We start from the raw sequence: 21767 nt of genomic DNA, 5'->3' as shown, positions 1-21767 counted from the left end.
AGCAATGCTAATGCTAACCGTTTCATGTAAGTGAATGGAAGATGTTCAAGCGATTAGCGCCATACTCTGGGAGGTATAGTTAAATAAAAACACAGTTTCAGGTGGTCTAACCTAGTTTGTTAGTTAGTGGATTATTCAAGCTTTCAATCAAGTAGGGTCCATTTGATAGATTTGATAGTTAATAGCAAAAACGTTTAAGCTAATGCTAACCGTTTCGTTTTTGCAGCTGTAAAATGGTCACACAACCCCGCGAAATGACTCGTTTCACTATCAGAAGTTGATCCATTCAGTCCGATAACATTTGGAAAGTCTAGAAGAGCCACATGATTAAACTATTTTATCCTCATTCACGTTTAGCAGAGAGCTAACAGGAAGCTAGCTGCTCTGCTGGCGGAGGTCTCTACTGAGCATGCTCAGTACACATTCATTATACCACCACATTATAAATTCTGTATACTGTGAAATACAGAGAGATTCATCTGGCAGTTATTGGTTTAATCATCATTGTGTGAACTCATTTTGCATGAATGTAACAGATGTTCATTTATGTGTCAAAGTCCTGAATTGTAGCTTTAACAGTATCAGATATTTGGTGTTGTTTCTTCTCAGTAAGCATCAAGCAGTTACAGCCAGAGACGCAGCAGCCGGCGGCCTGCGGAGGACTTTAAGTTGAGATCCAGTGAATTATAGAGCGGACTTTGTGGCGATGTCAGGTGACACACACACACACACACGAGAGCTGTTTTATCATGTTGCTCTGCGTTTGCAGGTTCACCGCAAAAAAAAGAGAAAAAACACAGGAATGTTAATGAACGGAGCCCCCGGGGGCCCACACCGCACGACACACGCTCACCTCAAGTGAACACGCTGTCGGGAAGTCTGGCAGGCCAAAACAGTTATGTGTTTTGACAGCGCGGTGAGCTTCGACCGACACACGAGCGGGACTGAATGTGCTTTTTCTGCTGATTTATGGAGAATGAGTAGCAGATCTAATTTGTTTCAGGGACTGGGAGAGGTTATGAGTCGTCAATCATACATTTACAGTATGTGACAAGGTACAGTACCTGTCGCCCGCAGGGAAACAGGAGCTGCGGTGTCTCCGGACTGTAATTCCCCTCCTCAAATCACATCCTGATCGCACGAAGTCTGCAGACAGAGTTAGAAAGTAAAAACACATATGCAGAAACATCAGGTGAGCTGAAGTCACTGACTACTGGATGAATACATTCAACAAATATAACATAAAAACAATCATTGCAACAACAGAAATGTGTTAATTCATATAAAAATGAAGCTGCTCAGTTGCACCGACATGTATAATTTTGGTTGTGGGATCACAAATAAATAAATAAATTCATACAGATCTTTCACGTAGAGTTAAACTTCAGCTGCTGCATCTTTAGCTTTGTTGGAAAAAGAGACAGTTGTATAAAAACCACATGTTGCAGCTAAAGTCTTGCATCAAATAATAATAACAATACTGACATCATATCAACAGATTGATTTATTGAACAGGACAGTGTGCAGTATTAAGCATAAATGATGCACTGCACCGGAGTTAGCTTGAAGCTAATTTGCATCCGTAGTCCATTACAATCAAAACATAAACAGCACAACAACAAACAGTACAAAGCAAAAAAAAAACACCTTATACAAAATACAAAGCTACACACAACAGCACATCACAATGTCAATTAAAAATGAATAATGTAAACTAGGCTCATATTGTGGCTCAAATGTATGATAATTATCGTATTTGTACGATAAGTTTTCCCCTGTGTACGATGTACGATCGATAATACCAAAAGTCCGATAATGTACGATAATTTGATCGTTTTGTGACACTTCATTTTAATTCATTTCCGGATAAAATACGGATCCTACGTCTGTGTTTACGCATCTCTTGTCATGTGACGTCTCTCCAGCCAATCAGAGTGCCTCCTCCCACACAGCAATGCTTTTTTTTAAACAATATAGATTTGTAGGCGGTATCAGGAAGCCGTTCCTCTCAATAAATACATGTTTTTCTGAAAATTACACATTTATGCTATGGTTATGACTCGCGTATGATACTTGGATGGGTCCCAACTGATATTATGATGTAAAAAAAAACACAAAATAAGTAATTTTGGGCATAAATTTCACACAAGAATGACACAAAATTGCACTTTTCTGTCTTTTATTTCTGATTAAAGCTGCTCAAGCATCATTTAATGGACTCAGACGCTCATTTCTGACAGATGAAACAAAGCACTCAGTCTCATTAAAAGGTGCTTAAGAAGCAATAAAACACAATGATTCAACCATCTGGTTTAAGTATTTTAATGTAAAGTCGGAGCTGTTTTGTAGGTCAGTGGAACAAACGGTTTCGGGTGCCTGAGTGTTCTTATGGAAAACGTTCGGCTGAGACAAAACAGTCACATTACTGTCAAGTCGAGTGACCTGCCTGCAGCCCGCGTGTTGAATAGATGAGGCCTATCCGTCCGCTTCACGTCGACGTTCCCACGGATTATTGGGAATATCATTGGTATTTTCCATCCGAGGAAGAATCTGGGGGAAAGTTAATGCGCTCTCAGAGGAAACTGTGGGATTTCAAGGCTGCGCACAGGTAGATGATATCAAAAAGTCATTTTCGTACGTCCGAGTACAATTCAAGATATGGAAAAAACAGAGGTAACACTTCATATCCTAAAAGCTGCATGCACTCATGGGAAAAAAAACACAAACATTCCTGGAGGTTCATCCTTCACTACCATTAAAATGTGAAGGTTTCTCTCTGTAAAAGGTGCTTCTAGTTCTTCAACTAAAGGTTTAAAGGCAGTTATTATCCCTCATTTACCTCCATAACGCACTCTAACTCTGCCTCAGGTGTCAGAAAACGTCTTTAGAAGGAAACTCAGCTCGTGTGTGTGTGTGTTGACTCCAGGTGTTTACATCCATAGTTACGTTAGCAGCTGGTGGAACATGCCATAGGCTAACAGACGTAATAGAGATAACACATGACATTATAAAGTGTTCAACAAGAGCTGAGGGCCTGTTGAAGGGCAAACAGATCAGTGTAGAGCCTGAACTGACATGAGTGTGAACTTTCAATACATTACTGGGAGCACAAATTTGTTTTACCTTCCCTCTTTGTGGGTGTTATTTCTCTTTAACCACATGACACAGTGACATTTGTTTGACCTTTGACTTGACCTTGATAGTGATTGATGCAGAGGTGGCAAGTAGAAATCTACCAGGTTATACTCAGATCCTTTACTGCAGTAAAAGTACCAATACAGCAATGTAAAACTACTCCATTACAAGTAAAAGTACATAAGTATTATGAGCTTGATGTAGTTAAAGTATTGCAGTAAAAGTACATAAGTATTATGAGCTTGATGTAGTTAAAGTATTGCAGTAAAAGTACATAAGTATTATGAGCTTGATGTAGTTAAAGTATTGCAGTAAAAGTACATAAGTATTATGAGCTTGATGTAGTTAAAGTATTGCAGTAAAAGTACATAAGTATTATGAGCTTGATGTAGTTAAAGTATTGCAGTAAAAGTACATAAGTATTATGAGCTTGATGTAGTTAAAGTATTGCAGTAAAAGTACATAAGTATTATGAGCTTGATGTAGTTAAAGTATTGCAGTAAAAGTAGTGGTTTGGTCCCTCTGACTGATATATTATTATATATGACATCATTAGATTATTAATAGTGAAGCATCAGTGTTAGAGCAGCATGTTACTGTTGTAGCTGCTGGAGGTGGAGCTAGTTTACACTACTTTATATACAGTTAGCTAGTTTAGTCCAGTGGTTCCCAACCTATGGGTCGGGCCCCTCCAAAGGGTCACCAGATAAATCTGAGGGGTGGTGAGATGATTAATGGGAGAGGAAAGAAGAAAAAACAAAGTTCTGATACACAAATCTGTTTTCAGTTTTTGGACTTTTTCTCTAATCTTTGATTTTTGCTGAAATATTGGATCATTTGAACATTTATTGAAATGAAAGCATGTGAGAAGTTTAGAGGGAAAAATCACTATTTGGTGGAGCTGTTAACAACTCATAGACATGTGAAATGTGACCCCGACTACACACTGCTTTTTGTAAGACGTCAAAAGACAAAAAGGTTGGAAACCACTGGTTTCATCTTTAACAATGTGTTGTATTTTAAAAGCTTGTTATATTATCCATTGTGTCAAATCTTCATCTGAAAAGTAACTAAAGCTGTCAAATAAATGTAGTGGAGTAGAAAGTACAATATTTCCCTCTGAGATGTAGAAAGTAGCATCACATGGAAATACTCAAGTAAAGTATAAGTTACTGGGTCTTTCAGGCCTGCTGCAGGTCTCAGGTTGGTGTATCAACATGTCTGATCAATATAGAGCTACATCATTATAGAAAAATGTTTTTTCAGGCAGACAGTGTGAACAGTGAAGGAAAACTTGATTTATTGCTGCTTTTTTTCAACCACTTGTGTTGCATCATGCTGCACATTTTGGATTTCTTCCTTCATGCATACAGTTACAATTTACGACAGACAGACGCATGAAAAGATTATAGAGTTGAACAGCAAACTTAAAGAAAAAATACAAGTTATGATTTGCTTAAAATGTGATATAAAACCCACAGAAGGAATCTGTGCAGCTGACCTTTAGTATATTTAGTTTAACTTGTGTGTAAACGACTGTAGTTTAGTACATTTAAATGGATAAATATTGGTTAAAAGTGGAATAAACGTGTGAACAGTCAAGTGTCTGCACTTAAAATTGAAGTATTAAAGAGGAAATTTGACCAGACGTACTGAAATAAAGACAACAAGCCTAAACATCGACATATTCCAGCATCACCGCGACTCCTGGCGAGACAAATAAAGTTAACGATATCCTCGTTAAGATGATAAATAACGTCCAACGGTATCTTGTTTGAAATCAGTTCAAACGAGCACATTTGGAACGTGATGAGAGGTGTCAGTGAAGAGGTGCTCTGGGATAAAATCCAAGACGATAAATAAGTGCTGCATTTAAATATACGGTAGATTTTTACCATATTGGGATATTTTTCTACTTTTTCTCTTCTACTTTTTCTTTTTGCTACATTTTCAATTCCTTTCTTGATTATCTTTCCTCATTTTTCCTTTATAAACTGATCCGAAAGCTTAAAAAATCCCCCCCAAAAAACTTTGGCTTGTAATAAAGTCTTTTTCCACTGCAGTGCTGCTTTAGTTCCACTCAAGTATTTGGGTACTTTTCCCACTGCTTGGCTGCTTGTAACGTGGGTGATCTTGCATGTTTCTGTACTTCAGTGCTGTGAAAAAAACACCCTGTTCAGTCACTAAAACAGAAACAGAAACACATCTGAGTGCCTTTTTTAACATGTCAGACAAGTGGAAACTTTTTTTTTTCTTTCTTTTAAACAACATGAACATCCAGAGAGAGAGAGAGAGAGAGAGAGAGAGAGAAAACACGACAGGAGCCCCGGCAACAGATCTGAGAGAGACGCTGTGATAACCGCTGCGGGGGGAGAGGAGGAGGAGAAGAAGAAGAAGAAGAAGAAGAAGAAGACGGATCTCGCTCTGAGGGGCGTTCTCATGAGTTTATGGTGGAGAATGACTGGAATGTTCCACTGCACTTATCAAAATATGCACGATGCATCTCCAGGTTTTCTTTCACCCGAAGCATCAACAGCCACACTTTATCAGTCCGCTGCGGTTTCTCTTCGACACGCTGTAAAAAAAACTGAAGCGAGAGGAGCCTGGAAGCCGACACGTTTTCACCAGCCTCACCTAAGAGTCTTCCATGCAGGATGTGCTCTGGGGGCAAAAAAAAAAAAAACAAGACACACCGCTGTTGTAAAAAAAAAAGATGATTGATGGCTCGAAATCTGAACAAATGAGGGTGAAAGACAGTTTTACGCACCGATTCTTCTGCTTTTTAAGAAGTTAATGAACGCTCATAACTCGAAGGAATGATCGTTTTTTTTTTTGAGTTCAAAGTTCAAAGTATCTTTATTGTCTAAATTGGTTTGCAGCCAGAATATAAAGACAGCAGTAAAAATACTATCTAGCATCTAACCGTTGACAGCAGAGACGCTACTTTATTAGGGAGGATACAGTAGAGAGAAGAGGAAATGGGAGGGTGACATGCATCAAAGGTCCCAGACTGGACATCGCATTGCCAGACCTGATTCACCAGTTTTGGGACGATGCCTCTAATTTTTGGGTTTGCAGAGCAGGAAAACTCTTTTAATAGCTTCCATGCAAAGTTTTTATTGCCTTTATTGGACTGTCTTGAAAAGTTTAAGGAAGCAGCTGCTCTTTAGCGAAGGTGGGGCAGTTAACCAGACGTACATTTGTCAAACTTATTACTTAGTCTTCTTGTAAAAGTACAAAATAGAGTCTGAAAACACTTCCAAGAAAGCATAAATCTCACCTCTCTGTGGCTTGTCCGAGTCTGTTTTAGAGGGCGGCGGCGTCTTCTTCTCCTCGTTAGAAAACAAACTTACACAAACAACACAAAAATGAGATTTATACGTTATGAGAAAGGTGTTCAAACAGCTTTTTTTGGGGGGTTTAATAACAGAAAAGACTTCACGTATGGAGACTAACCGGTTGGTTTGGCAGATGTTTGTCTGGTTAACTTCCTGAACTCTGCCGAAAAGAGCAGCTAAGAGCTTTTTTTTATGGGATAATGCTGGTCATACTGGGCGGCATCAGAGGAAGCTCCACCAGAGTCTGGTCTGGTTCAGGAGTAGTTTAGCTGATCTTGCTAGCATTTAGCATCGCAGCCATGGACATGTTATAAGAGTTTTCCCAGTGGTCACTCGTGGTAATGCGGCGAAAAACCATTGTCCCCATAGACCACCATTATAACAAGGTCAATTATGACTCTTTCTATTGTGAATGTTTGATCCATCGAGCCGTGAAACGTGATTAAAAAGTCCATGATGTCATCAAGATGTAAAGTGAATAGGCGCCATTTTCGGTCCGTTATCCAGCTCTTCTGATACATCCATGATGGCTGCTAAATACCAGAGCTTATACAGACTGGGGTGGGGGGGCGGGGGGGTGAAACAGGGCAACGTGGCGTCACGTCATCTGTCACAGTTCCATCACCATTAAAGACTGACATGCTTGAAATGAGCTAGTTCATATAAAGTGTTGTCAGGACACATTTATAAGGGAAAAATGTTTATAGATTTTCCAGTTGGCGGTAACGGTAACTGCGCACACTCTTGGACAGTCTCTCCTCAAAGGCATTCATTCAGTGTCGTACCTAAATTACAAGCGTGGTTGTGTGAAGTATGTAAAAAAAGAGCGTCAGAGAGAAGTTCAAACCCTCCAATCGCTGCATAAAGTTTTCAGGCACTTGGACTTAATTTCAGTGTCTGAAAGGTGGTTGGAAAGGACGAGGTTTCAGATTTCAGACACTGCTTTGGCTGAAGCGTACCGACACCTGTAGGTGGACAGGTGTGTAACGTTGAGACAATATTAAACCTACCTATGGTGTGTTTTCTGTGTTGTTTTGTGGACAAAGACAAACAGGAGGTTGAAATTTTCATTCCAAAGGAGGGGAAGGGATACAACGTGATTCGCAGAAAGCATGGGAAATTAATTAATTACACCTACAGGACATACAAGGCGTCCTAACAAGCAACTAAAATGAAACAGACAACCACAACAAGAGGAGAGGAATGTTTTCAGTCTGCTTTTAAAGAATGTTAATATGATATTCCTGCAGCTTGGAACATAAAAACCAAAAGTAGAAATAAAATTTAATGTAATAAAATGTCACTATAATCGAATATAAAAGCAAGTAAAATACAATAACAAGTGTTCAAAACAGAGAAATGTGAGCAAATAACATGATCCGCCTTTTAATAAGGGAGAAGTTCACCACACGGTTGCTTCGACCAGCTTTCAGGTGTTCAGTCACAGCCCTCCAGAGATGCTCGGCCGCCTGCCAGAAGTGACGGGTGGAGCAGCAGAGTCTGGCTTGTGGTTTGTTCCTCGGCTTGTTGTTGTTCAGATGCCTCCTGACTCACGCTTCAGGCATTCCACTTCACCCTCAGTGTGTCTCAGGTCTTTGAGACGCCGGCTCTCCACTGCAACTGCGTCCCCGCCCCCCCCGCCCCCCCTCCAAAAAAAAACACACTTGTGGATCTTAGTGTGTGTGTGTGTGATGCTTTAGGAAGCAGATCGGAGACGATAAGTGAGTCACAGTCTGAACTTCTCACCTCCAAAAATAGCAAAAAAAAAAAAAGAAGCCGTGGTCTCCGAGTCACAACAACAACTCCTCCCTGGTTAGTCAAGCCTGCATTGTCGGAGCTCCTCAGTTGACCCTGAATAAAAAGTGTTGTAACAGGATTTATCATCAACAATAAAGTTAGCCTTAACGTTTCCAGTAAGGTGGAAGGTTTTCTGGTGATTTTTAAAGTGATTACTTTCCAGAAAAGTCTGATTTTAAACACAAAAAAACAGCAGATGATTCACCCTTAAATATGTTTTTTTTCCTTGATTTTCTGATGCTTTTCTTTCCTATTCCTTCCCCAAAGTTTGTTTTACCAGTTTTAATACATGCAAGTGGTTTTATGGGAGTTTTACAGAGCTGAAGGAGAGTAATTATATGCACATCACAAACTGTAGGTGCAAGGCATCAATGAAACGATCGGATCTTCATCAGGTCAGGTGATATTTATACATCCGTGCAAGAATAACGTTGTTTCTTGGAGTGAATGTGCAGCTTTACAGTGTTGACCTGAAGGTTTTTTTACTGCTGCTGCAGAGGCAGGGAAGGAAAATCTGCCGTATGCATCCATCTGTTTTTTGTTCTGGTGGTTCGAGGAGGATTATTGGTGGACGTTCAGTTGCAGTAACAGCCTGCTCGTCTGTATAGTTCTTGTGTTTTAATCTCCACTTATTCTATTTTCTCAGCTGAACCGTAAGATACAGAAACATTTTCATTATGAAATGTAAGAAATGCCTGCAGCTGAAAAAGTTGATCCAGTTATATTGTGGAAGTACACAACATACAGACACACAAGTACACACATGCTCAAAAATCCCAACTTCCTGCTAGCTATTTTTTCTGGGAAAGAGTGTAAATTTTCCCAGGAAACACTTGAATCTTTATTCCTGGTTTTTCAGCCCCCTGGTTTAACGTCGGGATGCATCTCAGATCTCATCACGGAGATAATTTAATATGCTGGGAAACAAGATTGCTGGCTGAGAGAGAGAGATGAAAAGATGGATGTCAATCTCATCGTCTGTTTGTAAAGTACAGAGCTGGAGTCAGGATGTGGTTAACCCAGAAAACATCCGTCTACTAACACTTCTGAAGCTCACACATCAACACGTCGGATCGCCTTTGTTTAATCTGCGCACAAACACAGAAATGTAAAAATGTGGAATATTTATTGTAGAATCTGATGTTTTTAGGAAATAAGACCCAGAATTTGGCAGAAATTTTGGCAGAAATAGAAATAATCAGTCATTAAAGATCCAAAAGCTTCTGTTTTTCTAAAAGAGGAGACATATTTCATTCCAGTGCTGCTCGTGACATGAAGACGGCCTGAAAGAAGGAAGTTCAGGAGCCGAACTGGGGCCCAGAAACACAGTTTAGGAAGCTAAATCTTGCCGCTCCGATCAGCTGATCTTCCTCCTTTTGAAGCTCAGATTTTCCATTGAGGAGAAATCGAGCGACGCCGTCCTTTTCGGGGAGTTTAAAAACGTCGCTCGGCAAATGATGTAATTCATCTTGTACTATTTCTGGTGGGGGGGGGGGTGGAGGGGGGGCTGACGGGGCTGACGGGGGTGACGGGGGTGTGGCACATTGTGCTACCCTAAACGCTCCAGATGGTTGGTTAAGCCGGAGCTGCTGCTGGATCACTGCGCCCGACTGACCTGCACAGCCAGAGCGCGCCCGCCGCCGCCGTTGACGAGCGTCCTCCCGTCATGAATATTCATGAGGAGAAGAAGAAGCTTGCTGTGGAAAGAAAAAAAAAAAAAAACTGGGCCCGGCCTCATTAGAATATTCATACCGCCGAGGGTTCATGAGAATGACGTGCCAGCCTTATGACTATTCATGAGATTGTTCTAATCTAAATGGTTAAGAAGGAACCGTTTTTTTTTTTTTTTTTGTGGAAATGTCGCCCCCTCCAATGATCAGCACCTCGAATAATGAGAGCCTCATTCATAAGTGTACAGTGAGCAAGCTGCCATTTTTGTTGCCTGATTAAGCCTGATGCTTATCCCTGTTTCTAGGTCAGGGAGAGGCATACCAAAAGCATTAGAGCATCAAGAATCGGGCTGATGACTTGGTTAAGAAAACATACCGTACACTGGGATGTTATTTAACCGTGACCACCAACTTTGCAAACAACTTCCTGCAAATAAACATCTTTTCAGGTTTTCATTACCTTTTAATATCACCACCATTCATTCTGTCTTCTCTTCTTTTAAAACATCTTCATTGTTGGAGCTCGAGGAAAGTAGGACAGAGCGAGTTGCAAAAGGCACAATGGGGGACAGTTTGCTTTTCTTGGTAACTCCCAATTAGGCATTGTTCTCACTTGAAATGTTTCTTTTGAATAATTGACAGTAATTTAAAGGAAAAAACTTTAAAAAAAGCACATCCATTATCTAAATCAGGCCATGTGTCTCTCCAGGCGTACATCAATATTATTTAAGAGAGCTCTCATTCGAGTGAGGCACCTACAACGTTCCCTCGGAGCTTCGACCGTGTTGGCCTCGGCAGATATTGCTGTTGTTTTTCCTCCTCCGGGAGATTCAGAGAGGTTTTTGTGTCCAGGCAGGTTTGGTCTTGTTTCAGGGCTAAGCTCTCTGAATAAAGGGTTAAAGCTTTGTTACAGGAGTGCCGTTTTGGCTGATTTACTTTTTTTTTTTTTTTCCCCTTTTCTCTCTAAGGGTGCTGGGTCCCTGTGCTGCTGCCGAGTCTCTCTAGGGCACATACTTGTGGGGCACGTATATTCTCTCTCATTAGTTCTGCAGATTTGGGGCCCTCAGGGTACTCCTGTGCACATGTGTTGGGAGTGTGGTTCCCACTGTGCTGTGCAGCTCTGATTGAGTCTCTGATTGCCTTGACATTAAGGGGGCTGCAATTCTTGTGTCATGCCCGGCCTGATGAATTGGCGGTGCAGGAAGGGGAGGCGGGGGTCGGCGCACACTGAGCTGTTGTTGTCGCCCCTGAGGTTTTGCGGATCGCCGGCTGGAGGGACTGGAGGACTGATGGAATTTGGCTCCAGCACCTGACGGTTGAAGGCAACCAAGTCCTGATCAGCGCTAACTAGCTGGGCGCTACGGCTGGGTGGGGTCGGACGCAAGACGCCATGTCGGCACCGGAGTCGGTGAAACGCCTGGAATCTCTTTTTGTTTCTCTTGAGGCCAGATCAGTTGGTTTTAGCTGCTCTCTCAGCGTGTCAGGTACATTTTTAATCTGTGTAACTGCAATATTTGAACATTAATTAGACTCTTAAAGCTTTTGTGCTGCTGACATCTTTGAATTTTAATTTTCTGGCTCTATGGATGTCATCGCTTCTGTCGGTCCACGACTGAAATATCTCAACAGCTACTGGATGGATCGCCTTAAAATTTGGTACAAATATTCACGGTGCTCAGAGGATTAAGTCTAATTACTTTATTGATCCTCTGACTTTTCCTTTAGCGCCACCATGATGTTGATATTGAGTGTTTGTCTGTAACTTTGGTTGTTCTACCCTACAGTTTGTTAAAAGCTGAACCCAAGTAGATCTGATAAAGGATTCAAGTGGAGTCAGATAATATAAACGGATTTGATAAAATGCTGTTGAACCTCAGGCTTACTGGCTTAATTTGTCCTCATCATCTGATGAGCAGATGTGGGGAAACAGCAGCGATAATAAAAATGTACTCTCCGCATCAACTACTGTCAGACTTCTTTCATTTTTACCGTCCAGATCATCATATTTTCTGCTCTTTCAAAGAGCAAACCGAGGAAGCTCATCCAGGTTTCTGAAACCAGGATATGATGTTTCAGCCCCATATTGGACGATTCTCCAAAACCCCAGATGACTTTCAGCAACGACACTTTTCCCACAATGTCCACACATGGTAAATCCAGTATAGATAAAAACTAAGGCAACAAAAACATCACCAGACTTCCATCGTCATTACATAAAGGACTCATTACTTCTTGCATCGGCGCTGAACTTTGACACTGGATCTACAAAACATCCAGGATTCTCCAAGAACTCAACCATAACAGACTGATGTCCATCTAAATGCACTCGGCGACCTCCAAACTCAAACCGAGGTGAATCTTTTTCGCCCACCCACCGCTGCGCTCGGTGTCAAACCGCCGCTTGTTTCTCGTCAGGTCTCCCCCATGTTAACCTGTCAAACTAATGAAACATAACTCTGCTGCTGCTTTCGTGCACAGAGTGTACTTTCTACATTTTTAATCACCCGGTTTGCTCACTTCCTGAAACCAGCCGGTGAAGAAGTAGCTTTCAGTGTCGCAGCCTCTGCTTTGTTTTTCTGCCCTGACACCTGGTTTGGATTCATGGGAGGGGGGGTCGGGGGGGGGGGGGGCGTGTTGGTTTTCTTTCTGTTCATTAGCAACACAATGACTTGCAGTCCACGTGCGTCTCAGCCCACCTCGCCTACCTCACATCATGGGTCAGCAACGAGCTGGCCCCGCTATTTTTAAGGTCAAGGCCTCCCAGTCGGCTAATCTCCTGGTATGAGTGACTTCATCAGTTAAGAAGGCGCTCGCCAAAAGATTGTACAACACATATAATTAAGAGGCTTAGATTGAATTTGTGCAGCGGTACAAAACGCCATTATCGTCTTAGCATGGATTTGGTGTTGAATTATTTTGCTTATAGCCACACACTTAGAAGATTATTTGCTGAATAGCTGTGGGACAGTGAGGTGGACGTTTAAGCTCGCCTCAGAGCTCTGAACTGTAAGAACAAGAGCTGAAAGATTAATGAGCCCAGTTGTTTTTCCAGGAATCACAAGAGTCATGATGTTCAAACACACACACACACAAGAAAAAAAAAAAGAAAGCAGAAGGCTGCTGGTTGACTGAATTTTACCCAAAAAAAAAATCACATTATCATCCTTTTACAATAGGTGTAGATGTGAAGGAGATTTGTTCCCTGCAGCAGCTGAATGTCACATATTTCAAGAGGAATGCTTTTAGTGTAACCTTGCTGATGTGGCAGCGTTCAAGATCTTACTCAGCCTCTTAAACCCCTGCTGACCTCATCAGAACTCATGCAACCGTGCAACCGAGTGTCCGACATGTCGGGCAAAATTTAGCCTCTCTGACGCTAGCTTCCCCCCGGACGTCTCACATAAAGCTATGAGTTGTTAACAGCTCCACCCAAACAGTGATTTTACCCTCTAAACTTCTCACATGGTTTCATTTTAATAAACGTTCAAATGATCCAAAAATCAAAGATTAGAGAAAAAGTCCAAAAACTGAAAACAGATTTGTGTATCAGAACTTTGTTTTTTCTTCTTTCCTCTCCCATTAATCATCTCACCACCCCTCAGATTTATCTGCTGACCCTTTGGAGGGGCCCGACCCCTAGGTTGGGAACCACTGACTGTATATAAAGTATATACATAACTACAACAACTGGAGTATTTTTACATTGCTGGTACTTTTCCTGCAGTAAAGGATCTGAGTTCTTCTTCCACCGCTGATGAAATGCTGCAGTCTGCACAAATGAAGACATGACAGTTTTATGATTACTGGTTACAGTATGGAGTCTGGTTTAGAGCATAGGCTACATATGCATGCTGGCGTGTTTGTTTTGAGGTTCCCACACAGTGACAAAGCAAAAACCGCAACCAAGCTGCTCTCCGTCGATGTACTCGCATAACGAATCGGTCAGAATCATCCGCCAAAAAACAGGCCGAGCCAACATCCAGTGAACTAATTTAACCTCTCTTGTTTCGAGGGCATTTTTGATTACTGACTGACCTGGTAATAGCACGTGTTAACATGTGTGAAAATAAAGAAAAGTGCCACACACACACACACACACACACACACACTATTCTCCAGGAGAGATGGCAACGATTCAAGAAGGCAGCTATTAAAGGGAGCTTACTCCATTCTGTTCCAATTCATTACTGAATGTGAAACGCCGCTTAATGAATGACATCACTCACAGCTTGTGTTCATACAAATCTCGCCCCGGACCCCGAGATCTCATTGGAGGCAACTTGAACAAATATTGGCAAGGACGACGGCTCTTTAACTCGGACCATGAATGTTCTTTTTCCTCTTTTTTTTTTCCACACACACACACACATAAACACCCAGCGAGCGTTTTGATGGATAAAGCGTTTAGCTGCAATCACCATCATGGTAATACGCAGCGATAATTTATGATAATATATGTTCGGGGTGTATATTTACTTTAAAGGCAGCCTGATAAGGATCATGTGGCATGTTTCTGGTGAGCGTTGGGGAATACAATTGGGAGATTTGTTGCGGGGCTCTGGGGGCCCCGGCCACCCCCCGTGGGGGGCCTGAACAGAGCGGCAGTGTCTCCGCCTTGGGCTCTGTCCATCACTCACAGGCTGTCCATCACAGCAGAGTCCCCCCCCGGGTGAATGAATGAGGGACTGCAGCAGAGACTCATTCACAAACATGATTCAGCAGCATTTCTCAGCACATTTTTCATGGACGTTTAGCAGCACGCTATCACATTTCCTGCTGTTATCTTTGACAACAAGCTTAATTTTTTTTTACTGTTATATGATCAAAACTTAAGATCTTTTTTTTTTTCATCCCAAAGAAACTTCGAAGCTGTCATCGCTGCTTTTATTGCATTCTGCAACTCGTCAATCTGAGCTGTCAAAGCTTCAAACGGATGCCACAGCGGGACTTCTCACAAGATCCAACAAGAGAATCAGCATCTCTGGTTACCTGTATGTTTTACAATAAGACTTTCACACAGTCAGGTGTCCATATGAACAGTTAAAGAGGTTTTTCCTCACTCTAATCAGTCCTAAAAGATCCTCGTTTTGTGCTAAAAATGCATTTAAAAGTCTGTGTGAAGCTTCTATTCAGCTTCATCAGTCTGAGTTAGTCATATCAAGTGGATATCTGACACATTTACAGTCTTTTTAGCATCAAATTCCCTCTTTGTGTTTCCTCGGACAGTGTTGAGTAACAAAAAGAGGGACTCTGGCACTAAAAAGACTGTAACGTTGAAAGATATCTACTTGATTTGACTCATTTGGACGCTGAAGCTTCATATTAGCTTCAGATAAACTTGACGTATGTGGTTATCTCCTGACTACGTGTGCTGGTTTTCATGTCTCCTGGCTCCTCGGGTGACCAGAAACCGTTCCAATCCGCCATCGTGAATGATGTCTCAATCCCTTTATTACTGTTGGGAATAATGAGGAGGCTGCCTGGAGGAGGCCTGAGCCAGGACACAAGAGACCATCCGTCACTGAAGTCTTTAATCAAACCAACACATCCCGTCATTGTTAATGTGTAGTGACTGGATGCTGCAGCTGATCAGACTGATTGTGTACCATCAGTCCCAGGTTTAGATGTTTTCTGAGTCCAAATCTAGTTAATATTTTTAAATTTATCCCATTTCAACCTGGATAATATTAGAGCCTGCCTTCCAGCAGTGAAACATGTTAATTAAATATCAGTTTCTATGATTAAAACAGTCAGGTAGGAAGTGTAGCAGTATTATGACATTATTATGCTACTAGCCAGTTACGAGACATTAAATAATGAACTTACGAATAGAATATTAATAGACGCAGATTCAAATAATTAATATATTAAATCAACGTTGTCTCATACGCATTAAGTAACTTTATAATTTGACGGATCTGTTGACAATATAATGTGTTTATTTTAAGATAAAGATGAAGAGATATTTCACCTTCTCTTCTGTCATGGTGGATGACATCAGCGGTAACTCTACACCATTATTATTATTATTGTTATTATTATTTGCAGACTGACGGCTGAAAACACGTTTCCTCGCCAGATAAAGATGCAAATGAGGGAAACAAACGAGGAGACATTTAACGAGAAGCACTTTATATCTCTGACCTGCTGACTGGCAGTTCTGGGAAACTGTTAATTTCTGTAAAACTAGCGTTGGAATAAACCTGATAAAGTAGTAAAACATGCTGGATGCTGTTTTGTGCTCCTGCAGTGACCTGGAGTCTGGATATAAACTTCTCTCACCCACCAAACAGACTATAAACCTTCCATAAAGCCTTTTTAATAGCAAACAAACCAATGGTTCAGTTTGTAAAATACCAAGAGAAGGAAACACAAGAACTTTGTACCAAATGCGTCTGAATGTGAAGAATGTGAAGGATTGTTATGTTCCTGCAGTAAAAAAAAAAAAAAAAAAGCCTCATTTTGCATCAGTGTTCCACAAAAATTTGTTTTTTTTCAGAGAAACGTGGTGCCAGCGTGTGGAGACCTGCGTTCCCGTCAGTCTGCAGCAGCCGACAGGTCCACATGACTGACTGAAGGCTCCGTGACTCAGAGGAGCTCCGTCAAGTCTGGACGTCTTCATGTGTTCATCCGTTCAGTGGAAACACACAACATCTCAACAGAAACACTTTTTTAATGTGGACGATGTTGTTTTAGCAGCCAGAAAGTTATTAATCACAGATACCTGCTTGTTTCATTAATCTAATTATTATTATATATCATTATTATTATTTTATTACCTCGTTATGAAGGGGAAGAATATGAGCAGATGACCAGATATTAACCATACGTTGTTTTATAAGTCTTTACTTTGTCTGATGAGAATTAAATTGATGCTAAATTTTGTCCTTTATAGATTGAAACAACTTCAATCTTCAGTAAAAGCTGATAAAACGTCTATCCTGCAGAGCCTCGCAGCTACCAGGACGCTGGAAGTGTAAATTTTCTGAAATGATTTTGGATGTTGACCTTGTTTTCCCCCAAAATGATGAATCCAAAGCTTGACCCCTGACCTTTAACCTCTTAAACTCTTGATATTTACAATAAAAGTTCCCCAACACAAAGTCCACCAGTTTTCTAACTTTGGCTCTACAGAGTTTAAGAGGTTAAAGCAACTTTAATTGATTTTTTTAATGATTGTCAATCATTTGGAGTCGTGTTTGTGTCCACCTGATCAATCTGAGTCCAGTATTCACTCTGCTTTTAGCTCTGCTTTGCTCTTCTGAGAACAATATCCTGCTGTTTAGCTGACAGATGTTCTGCTTTCTCCACTTCTTCTCTCTAACTTTGTGTGTCTGCAGGTACAGTTCAGCGTTTATCAGACAACAAGCTGGGACTCAACCAGACAGGAAATGGGCCAGAAAAAAAAACAAAACTAGTAGCTACAAGAGAGTAAAAAAAGCTGCAGAGATGGTGAGAACTGACTGTGGATTCTTCACTCGCAGCATCATTTTTCACATCACGGCCTCATGGACTCAAGTTAAATATCACCTCATATTTTAAAGATAAAGAATAAAACAACAGAAAGTTTCTGGACGCAGCGAGACAGAAGAGACACAAACACTGAGGTGAATTTCTAGAGCTCGAGTGCAAACACTTTGGAGAAGATGTCATGTTGGGGAGGAGGGGGGAATAAATCACCATCAGAGGTGACGCTCCCAATCATATTGTAGGAGCGAGTCTTTCCTCTGCAGCCTTCTAATCAAGCCTGAGAGCGGGGACAGAAACCAGCTGCACTGCTGATATGAAAGGGAGCGTTTCATGAGAAAACAGGTGAGACGCCTCTCCGCTGACTTTGATGATTGATTTCCATCTCGCTGTGGGTCACGTGTACAGTAGTTGAGATGTTTCAGGATACTGGAACATTCCCATATCTCAGAATAACTAGAACAAGATGTCCTCTCTGGGGTGATGGCCAGTAAAAAAAAAAAAAAAAAAAAAAGGCGAAGGGTTTTTTCGTGGAGGATGAGGAGGAGGAGGAGGAGGAGGAGAGGAGGGGCGAGCGGGCGGTGAGGGCACGGTGCGAGATTGAGTTGGAAAGGCGAGGGAGAGAATTGGAATGGCAGTGGGCCGGGTTCCTAATGCACACAGCGAAGGCCAAAGTTTAGAGCCGCTCTGTGCCGGGAATACCAAGCGCCTGGCTTCCCTTGCTCGGCGGACAATGGGCCGATGGGCGTGCAACGGCAGCTTAATTTTCAAAGAGCGAGAGGCGAGCGCTGCCCATCTCTTTCAGCGCCGAGCAACAGGCCTTAAAAAACGGCATAAAGACACATTGTGAACGTGGCAGAAACTGAGCCATCCGTGTTTTTTCACCAAAAAAAAATATCCCTCAGATCTGGAGTCAGGGGGGGGGACGGGAACGTCGAGTCGCCGAACCGCCGGAGCTCGCGGTGACTCTTACGCTTTTACCACGCCTCGTCACAATTTATGGCAAACCGGAGCAGGGTGAGAGAGAGAGAGAGAGAGCACCACCAGCACCAGCCAACAGCTGAAGGCTGCTGAGTGAACGTGTGAGTCTTTTACCAGCCACTTTGGCAACTTTCCTGACCGAAACATGTCATCAGAGGTGCAACACTGCAAGAATCTGCCTCTACGACTCGGCTCTAATGCAACTTACTGTTGTTGACATTTTTTTTAAGATGCATTAAAATTTGAAACGGATTGAATAATAATTTGTGTCTAATTTGTTTTTTTCAAGACAAAAGATGTCTTCTACTGCACTGGAGGCATTTGTGTAAGTCCTGGACCCTGATTGGCTACAAACTAGTTGTGATGTCACAAATTCAACTGAGATTAAAGAGACAGTGAAACATGTTTTTCTTGCTGTAATCATTCCTCCTCTTCATACTGACCATTAAAATGTATTTAAAAGTTTATCTGAAGCTAATATGAAGTTAAATCAAGTAGATATGTTTCAACGTTACAGTCTTTTTAGTGCCAGAGTTCCTCTTTTTGTTATTAAACGCTGTCCGAGGAAACACAAAGAGGGAATTTGATGCTAAAAAGACTGTAAATGTGTCAGATATCCACTTGATGTGACTAACTCAGACTGATGAAGCTGAATAGAAGCTTCACAGAGACTTTTAAATGCATTTTTAACACAAATCGAGGACTGTTTCTGTCCTCCATCACATCATTTCTGCTCTTCACTTACAAATTATTTAATATTTCACTTCTAAAACCAAAGCAGGAGAAGTTGAGATATCCTGACTTTTTCTCTCTTGTATGGGTAAAACCCCATTTCCCATAATGCAGCTGGGTAATCTGTGTCATTAAACCCTCCCTGCCTGGTAAACGTCCATGACTGTCAAACGTCACACCTCCAGTTTGTTTAACTGTCTGAGGAAACACAGAGAGGACGTTTGTCACTAAGAAGACTTGAGGACTGACCTCTGGGAGCCTGACGTGACGGTTTTAGGGACTCGGTTACAGACAGAAATGACTTCTGGTGATGAAATGAAGGTCTGTGGAGGCATGAAAAGGCCAGAGATGCTGTGTGAAGGACTGAATCTGATATTTCATCCTACATACCTGGTGTTTTGAATATTAGCCAACGTTCAGCGTCTCTTCCAGGGTTTTACAGCAGCCATTAGCCTACGTGTAAATTTGACATATCCTCGGCCTTTTAGACTCAAAATATCTGTTTCAAGCTTTCAAGCTGTGTGTCCTTTGTTAATTTGGGCCTGTATGAAGTGTGATGAGTGTGACGAATATATCTAGTCCATCTAAATAACGTGGTAGGAGAGCTCCAACCTGTAGGAGGAGAGATTATCTGGGAATGTGTGATGATTATGAGCTACAGATTATGAGCTAAGATACAGAGTTGACAATAAATTTTGTAAATGACTCCATGCAGGAAGCGCATACAGTCGTGTTTCTGCAGAAACTGCCCTGCAACAACCTGCAGCAATAAATCAAACTTCATTCTTACAGTTTTTTTTTTTGGTCCACCTGGTGAATGTGAGTCCAATATTCACTCTCTTTTAGCTTCTGTTTTTGCTCTCTACCAACTCCTGAGGGAAATATCTGGCTCTTTAGCTGCTAAATGCTCCACTATGTTCACCAGCTAGTCTACAGCTAACTGTGTCTGTTTGTTTTGGTGCTGAGCAGGTAGTGTACAGCGGCTTTTTACAGCTTTATCTCTAAAAAACGATGCTATGAGAGCGCTGAGAGTGAACCAGAGCAGTAAAGTTTGATTATAGCTGCTTTATGCTGTAGTGTGTGTTAATTCTGCTAATATGTTGTTGTTATTTTCCTGCACTCATTCATATAAACATACAGCTATTTTATGCATTTCAAATTTCACCCTTTTGTTGCTCTGACAGTCATAAAAACATTTTTCAAGCCCTTTTTCTCGCTGTTAAGTCAGCGTGAAGCCTCATAAATAACTTGATAAATAACAGGCCCTTATTGTAAATGACAGAGTCTATAGTTCACTTTTCCGCCCTAGCTGCTGTGGATCCGGTAATCTACTCGCTCTGACTTGAACAAACATCCAGTCCTGCGTCCTCGGGTTCGGACATTTTTTTTTTTTTTTTGCTCTGTAAGACGTTAGCGCTGCCAGCCAGCGAGAGGCAGCATGCAGGAGAGTTTGTGCAGAAGAAGTTTTCTTCCCTGACAGTGGCTCCGCTCCACGTGTCCCATGATTAATCTGCTGGTCATTAGGCTCCGCACAGCGCCGCTGAAACCTGATCCTTTTCACTGCTCACTTTTTTTTTTTTTTTTTGTTTCTCAGCCCGGCACTGAATTAGCAGAGAGAGAATACATTAGCATACTAAATACCAGCGGCAGGGCCTGGTGAGAAGAGCTGGGACCTTTTTCTCAGAGACAGACCTTCTTTTCTCAGGAAGTCAAGTTTACATTTGACGCAGAACGTCAAACATTTTAAATGATAATAAGACTATTTTATAATCTAGAGAGCAGATTGATTGGTTATAAAGCCATGTTGATGCATAATAGGGTTTCTGTGCTATTCTGTAATACAGGTGTCCTGTAAAACTAAAAGAAGCCTGAATTTACGACATAAAGGTCACAAATAAGAGTCTAAAACATCTAAAATAGCTTTTTTATATGAGAGAAGATGAATCACAGAAACTCAAGCACAGGGCTGCTCTCAGGTTTGTGTGATAAAGAACATGCAGGGACAACAATGCACAAAAAAAAAAAAAAAAAAAAAAAAAGCATCCATGATTTGTATGGCGCTGCCCATGAAGACAAGCAAGAGGGGTTCATTACCATAACAAGTGCAGCGCAACCAAAAGCCATTTTGCTTCCTTTGTTTCAGCTAAGCAGCTGTCATTTGCAGAACATTATGCATTTTGGATTCTTCTATGCTAATTTTTCTGGGGGACAATTTTTTCCAACAATGAGCACTCGGGCATCTAACAGAAAGCCTTTCATGGCACAGACCCCGGGGTGCCCCGAGCCGTGCCAAGTCAAACAATGGCTTATTGCTCTGAGCAAGCACATCTCAGCCCTTCAATAAAGCATTAAGTTCCCAGCACACTGCAGGCCCAAATCCCCCCAAACTGCTCATACACACGTACAAACACACACTCCCCCCGCGGCCGTCAGCCCCATTAATCAAGATATTAATCAATATTGACTGGGACATGCATGGAAATCAATTGTTACATGATGAACATGATGAACTGCATGTAAGACGGAGCTCAGTATCTGCACTGATGGACTGAATTAGCCTGAGAGTTTATCCTTGACCTTGGACGCTGCGGTTTCACAAAAAAACTACCTCAACTAAAAGCTCCACTTACTCGTTTGTTCCAGAGCT

At 41.6% G+C, this 21767-nt stretch overlaps 1 long non-coding RNA gene across 1 annotated transcript; it reads right to left on the bottom strand.

The window, feature by feature from the left end:
* Positions 1-4325: 4325 nt before the first annotated feature.
* On the bottom strand, positions 4326-6872 carry LOC122976169. The gene is made up of 3 exons (XR_006400847.1): positions 6592-6872; positions 6416-6483; positions 4326-5796 (listed from the first exon to the last, which is right to left on the bottom strand). It is a non-coding gene; the product is annotated as an uncharacterized LOC122976169 (long non-coding RNA).
* Between the last annotated feature and the right edge of the window lie 14895 nt (positions 6873-21767).

This window comes from Thunnus albacares, chromosome 24 (assembly GCF_914725855.1).
Source record: "Thunnus albacares chromosome 24, fThuAlb1.1, whole genome shotgun sequence".
Taxonomy (NCBI): domain Eukaryota; kingdom Metazoa; phylum Chordata; class Actinopteri; order Scombriformes; family Scombridae; genus Thunnus; species Thunnus albacares.
The sequence above is the reverse complement of the archived record's forward strand: the minus strand, read 5'-3'. Positions and strand labels throughout refer to the sequence as shown.